Source organism: Silurus meridionalis, chromosome 10 (genome assembly GCF_014805685.1).
Source record: "Silurus meridionalis isolate SWU-2019-XX chromosome 10, ASM1480568v1, whole genome shotgun sequence".
Taxonomy (NCBI): domain Eukaryota; kingdom Metazoa; phylum Chordata; class Actinopteri; order Siluriformes; family Siluridae; genus Silurus; species Silurus meridionalis.
Genome location: NC_060893.1, coordinates 23050206 through 23056284, shown reverse-complemented (window position 1 = coordinate 23056284; position 6079 = coordinate 23050206). Strand labels below are relative to the sequence as shown.

General features: G+C 39.3%; 1 long non-coding RNA gene across 1 annotated transcript; it reads left to right on the top strand.

Moving 5' to 3' along the window:
* The first annotated feature begins 4637 nt into the window (after positions 1-4637).
* On the top strand, positions 4638-5650 carry LOC124392565. Its single transcript, XR_006927180.1, has 4 exons — positions 4638-4755; positions 4835-4887; positions 4978-5034; positions 5377-5650. It is a non-coding gene; the product is annotated as an uncharacterized LOC124392565 (long non-coding RNA).
* Positions 5651-6079: the final 429 nt, after the last annotated feature.

The following is a 6079-nucleotide window of genomic DNA, read 5'->3' as shown; positions in this document are numbered from 1 at the left end:
CACAAGTTTATGATCATACCCAAGACCTGGAGATTTAAAAACAGACAGACAGACAGACAGACAGTTAGTTAGTTCATAGACAGGTTGTTGGCTTTGCATCAATCCAATTGGTTTTACTTGATGCCACAGCACACCTTCATAAATATGGTGGAGGCCAGATCTTGATTGGCCAAAGCTGTTTTGATAGCAAAAAAAGGAACTACTACAACTTTTGTCAAACTTAAATAGTGTTAATGACTTCTATTATTATCAATAATGAATGAATTCTACAACCCTAATTGCAAAAAAGTTGGGGAACCGAGTTAAAATGTAAACAGAAACAGAATGCAATGACTTGCATATGATTTTTGCATACGTTAGCAAAGACCACGCTAACTGCATACTGCATCTGGTAATAAAGCATGTTTTTTATTCAATTTATTTACATTTTTATTGTAATTCTTTTTGTTTGTTTGGTTTTTTCAACTTCTGTTGAACATTAATGCATTAACTTGTCTTCAGTAATCTTTTGTAATCTCCAGCTGTCAATTGTAGCTGAATAAATCCCATAAACGCATCATGTATTCTCAGAGGATGCTGTTGCATTTCTTCCAAAGCATTTGTTAATCTTATTAACTCTTGATTCACTTTTCATTTATGAGCTTTCATACTGTGTGAGTTACATACATGCATAAATGCATTCATACATTCATTAAATACATACATTCAATAACACATGTATACACGGATACATAAATACGTACATACATATCTATACATACATGCATACATACAAACAAAGAAATCAATCAATTAATCAAAATATCATGTTTGTTCTATTCATTATAAAATTTTTTAAAGAAAAACAAATGACAAAATAATTTTGTTTATATTATATGTATATTATATTAATTCTAAATGTTTACCAACATTTTTTGCTTAAAATGTACAAGTATTTAAAATACACCATCTCATATTTAGATGTTGAGTTTATTTGTGTTTGAAACAAATTTGTGTTCTTAAATAGATAGATAGATCACTTTATTCATTCTAGAGAAAGATTCCTGAATTAGGATGTGACATGATGTTTCATAATTCATAATAAATAAATAAATAAATAACTTCTTTCGGCTGCTCCCATTAGGGGGCGCAACAGCGGATCATCCGTCTCCATACCCCCCTGTCCTCTACATCTGCCTCTTTCAAACCGACTACCTGCATGTCTTCCCTCACCACATCCATAAACCTCCTCCTTGGTCCCCCTCTTTTTCTCCTTCCTGGTAGCTTCATCCTCAGCATTCTCCTACTGATATACCCCATGTCTATCCTCTGCACATGTCCAAACCTTCTCAATCTCACCTCCCGAACCTTGTCTCCAAAAGTCCTACATGCGCTGTTTCTCTAATAAACTCATTTCTAATCCTGTCCATCGTCATCACTCCCAACAAAAAAACCTCAACATCTTCAGCTCTGCTACCTCCAGCTCCACCTCCTGTCTTTTACTCAATGCCACTGTTTCTAAACCATACAACATCTCAGGTCTCAGCACAGTCCTATAAACATTCCCTTTCACTCTCACAGATACTCTTCTATCATAAATCACTCCTGCTATCACTCTTCTCCACCCACTCCACCCTGCCTGCACTCTTTTCTTCACTTCTCTAACACACTCTCCATTACTTTGCACTGTTGACCCCAGGTACCAGAACTCCTCCTCGTCCGTCAACCTGTCAACTCAAGTCAAGTTCAGAAGCTTTTATTGTCATTTATACCATATATAGCTAAAGCAGTACAGAGTGAAATGAAAAAACATTGCTCAAGAACCCTAGTGCGCCATAAAACAACATAAAGCTACATTACAGAAAACACAGGTCTAAGGACTAGTAAGTGTCCTCGGTACACAAAGTGCATTTTGTGCAACTTGGTGCAAACAGTGCAAGACAGACAGTGCAAGACAAATACACAAAACACAAAATAGCGCCGCCAGTAAATTTGTGTGTGTGCGTGAGTTTTAGTGCAGTTGTGTGTTGAGGAGCCTGATGGCTTGAGGGAAGAAACTGTTGCACAGTCTGAATTTGACGGCCAGAATGCTTTGGAACCGCTTCCCTGATGGCAGGAATGTGTGTGTGAGTGGTGTGTGGGGTTGTCCACAATGCTGTTGACTTTGCGGATGCGGTGTGTGGTGTAAATGTCCATGATAGAGGGGAGAGAGACTCCAATGACCTTCTCAGCTGTCCTCACTATCCTCTGTAGGGTCTTGCGATCCGAGACGATGCAATTCCCAAACCAGGCAGTGATGCAGCTGCTCAGGATGGCCTCAGTGGTCCCTCTGTAGAACGTGGTCAGGATGGGGGGAGGGAGATGTCCATCACCACTGCAAACAGGAAAGGGCTCAGATGCGATCCTTGATGCAGTTCAACCTCCACCTTAAACCGGTCCGTCGTTCCCACTGCACACTTCACTGCTGTCACACTGTCCTCATACATGTCCTGCACCACCCTCACATACTTCTGTGACACACCAGACTTTCTACAATTTCCAACAACTTCATACAATACCACAACTCCTCTCTCCACCCTGTCGTACGCTTTGTCTAAATCCACAAACACACAATGCAACTCCTTCTGTCCTTCTCTTTACTTCTCCAACATCATTCTCAAAGCAAATAATGCGTCTGCGGTGCTCTTCCTCGGCATGAAACCATAATGTTGCTCACAGAATAAATAAATAAATAAATAAATAAATAAATAAATAAATAAATATTAGAATATTAGAAGTGGTAGCTAAAGGTATTGCGTATCCTTCCACTCCGGTGTGTTCGTATCCACACAGTCACCTGCCTAATATTCCAGATGTGTACAAGCCTTCTTCAAGCTACACATTACTTACACGCAAGTGCTGTCTCTGACTTCAAACCTACCTGCTGAAGAGTGGAGAGGAAAAAAAAAACAATGAAATGAGATTCTGATCATATCTTTGGGTTATGGGACTCGAAACGAGGTTTACAAGCGGCCATCCCTGTGGCACGCGGTGACGTATGGAAGTCACGGCTCGGACTGAAATGCCTAGTTATCCAACATCTGTTGATACGAAGTAGAAAACCTGTCTTCAAATTCGCCCCAGAGGTCAGCTCTATCCAGGGACAAGCTTATTATGAAGTTTCTGAGTGGTTTTGTTGCTGTGAAATTTATTTATATATTCCAGTGTGAGTTTCGGCAGGAAATAAAGGCTCAGATTTCACAAGCAGGTTACGGTACACATAGTAGTACGTTTGAATAAATATCTACTATCCTGGTGTATGTGTGTAGCATCGTTCCATATTAAATAGATCCTGAGAGGATAACAAATCTTATAACAACTATTACTCCATTTCATTCTCATTATTTTCTTCAATGATTTGGCCAACAGAATATTAAACAATATGCAAATAATACTAAAAATTCTTATTTTCAAATATACTTGTCAGGGAACCATCAGTCACGCCTCCCCCCTGCACTCAGCACACTCGCAGCGCCTCGCCTTCCTACTAATCACCTTCACCTGTCTCCAATCTACTCTCCCTGTTCTCACTCGCTCACCGTCCAATCTACAGTTCACTCTAGAGATCATCCCTGGACTTCCCGTGTTCTGGATTATACCCATTTTCCGGTCTGTACTTCTACCTAAGCTCCTGTTTTGTGTACTAAGGCACATAGGGCGTGTTGACTGCATTCTGGTCTCCGACTGTATTAGGACATCCGGATTTTCCAGTCATGTGTGGTTCCTCCACAAAAAGGTTCCTACTAAGCTAGAGTCCCACAATTGTATAGGATGTTCTTAGATGTGGAACCATGAAAATGTTCCTTTACTTAAACTAGAAGAACAAAAACCTGTTCCAGCATGACAGTACAACTGTACACATAACACGCTTTTTTAAGATAAGCTTTCCATGGGTAGGAGTGGAAGATCACTAGAAAGCTCCAACCCTACTGAACTCCTTTGGGATAAATGTGAACGCGGACTGCACCCCAGGCCTTCTTACCTTCTCACCTACATCAGTACCTGACTTTACTTACACCCTTGTTGCTAAATGAATCTCCACAAATGTCCACAAAATCTAGTGGAACATCTTCCCAGAGGAGTGGAGGTTATTCTAAAAGGAAATGAGAATAACAGTAAATATGGAATGGGATGTTCAAAAGAAAGGACATCTGAACCTTCTGGTCAGGCGTCCACAAGCTTTAGCCTAAATAGTATATATTTCAAAGTGTTTAAATGAGTAAATTATAAAACACTGCATGATCAGGGACAGAACAGACATATAACAAAATAATACGAGACACAACAATCATTCAGTCCTTTCTCATTCACACCCTGCCTTCTATAAAATAAGACTTCTTTTTTCTCACTTAAAACTCCTCCATTAGAGAAATGGAATACTTTGTGAGCAAAAAAATGAAATCTAATTTAAAGTGTTAAACTGTGAATCAGACTCAGCACACACAGATTCTCATCAGGCTTAACCAGGCACATCAAGTCCGAGTACTCCAGGTTCTAAGTATGACAAATCATTCCTGCAGTGAAAAGGATTCTGAAATATTTGACATGTTGTGTCAGATTTAAGTCTCCTAGTTCAGCGCCTACTAGTAGGGGTGTGGTTGGCTAATTATCCCAAGACTTTTTAAACAGGCACTGGGCAAGGGGCCTTGAAATGTGCGCCCTGTTTTAAAAGCACATGGGATATAGTGCTGCTTTGTTTGGTTTTGTTTGGTTGTGTTTGGAGTCGCCCTATAGGAGGTAGGCCAGGTTTGTTACTTTTTGTTTAAATAAAGGGATTTATTTTGATTGTATGGGAAAATTGTTTTTATTGATTTAGATGCAGATAAATTGAGCAATGCTGACTGTGTATGCTGATAGCTGCTGGTGTAGGTAAATATATGGGCTTTGTCTTATTCGTTTAAATAAGATGGCATAAAAGGTTTTATTTGTATCTCTCTTTGGGAATGTGTTTTGATTCAGATCTGGATAAATGCTTGAACATCAACTGATTGTTATATCTGCTATCTGCCAATGAAGGTAAATTATTTAATATTTTAATTAAATAAAAGTGAGTATGCAGTTGGTAACCATGGTTTTAAATGTTGTTTTAATGCATATGATGTATTGTTAATTTGGTTTTTTTCTGTTTTAGATTTGTCAATTGCTGTTTCTCCCATGTTGTTTTTGTTTGGTCCCCTGGTTGGCCGGTCTCAGGAGTGTGCTGCATGGTGGCAGCATGTGTATTGTGTAAATTGTTTGTGTACGAGTCCGGTTGGCCAGGGCTTTGTTTTTTTTTGTATTCTTTTATTTTTATTGATGACACCTTCCCAGCCTTATGTCGCTAGCTTAACTCATGGTGCTTGTCTTTTTCAACTACAGGTTCATAAGCTGCCTTACGTATTTCTGACCTATGCACCTGCTTCGCCGGCCCTTCCGGAGACTGAATATATTGCACTCTGCTCACCTAGTGCCCAAACAATCTAAACCAATTGCGGACCAATACCTGAGCCACCATACTTGCTCAGTGAGCCCTTATGGGAATAGCCTGAGTGAACTTGGAGAATACATCTGTAAGCACCAAGACATTCTCTCTTCTATCACAAAAAATTCATATTTCGAATTCTCTTTCTAAATAAAAATTAAATGACGAGAAGGTACACACCTATTGATGTACAATATTGAACGCACAAATTTAGCAAATGTAACATTCACCACCTATTTCTTGGATTCTTGTTTCATTTGTTTCATATACATGTCATGACCCCTCCACACCAGTAGAGAGCTCTCTAACCTGTACCCTCTAATCTGAGTTTTATTTTCCACTTTTACAGTAGCTTCCTGTTTCTATGCATTAGCAATCAGATACACGGTTGATTTGCAAAGTCTTGCTCGTCTGTGATGTTGGGTAAGTTCCTGGCTGATATTCCTGTCTTTGAGGGTGTCTACGGCTTGAATTTTTTTCTCTACTCTACTAGTTTAACAACATTGTCTCATACATTTTGTTCGAAGACCATCCCTTAAACTTCAGTTGTCACTCGAGTGCTCCTTCGAGTCTCATTTGTTACCTTGTTGAAACAAGTCC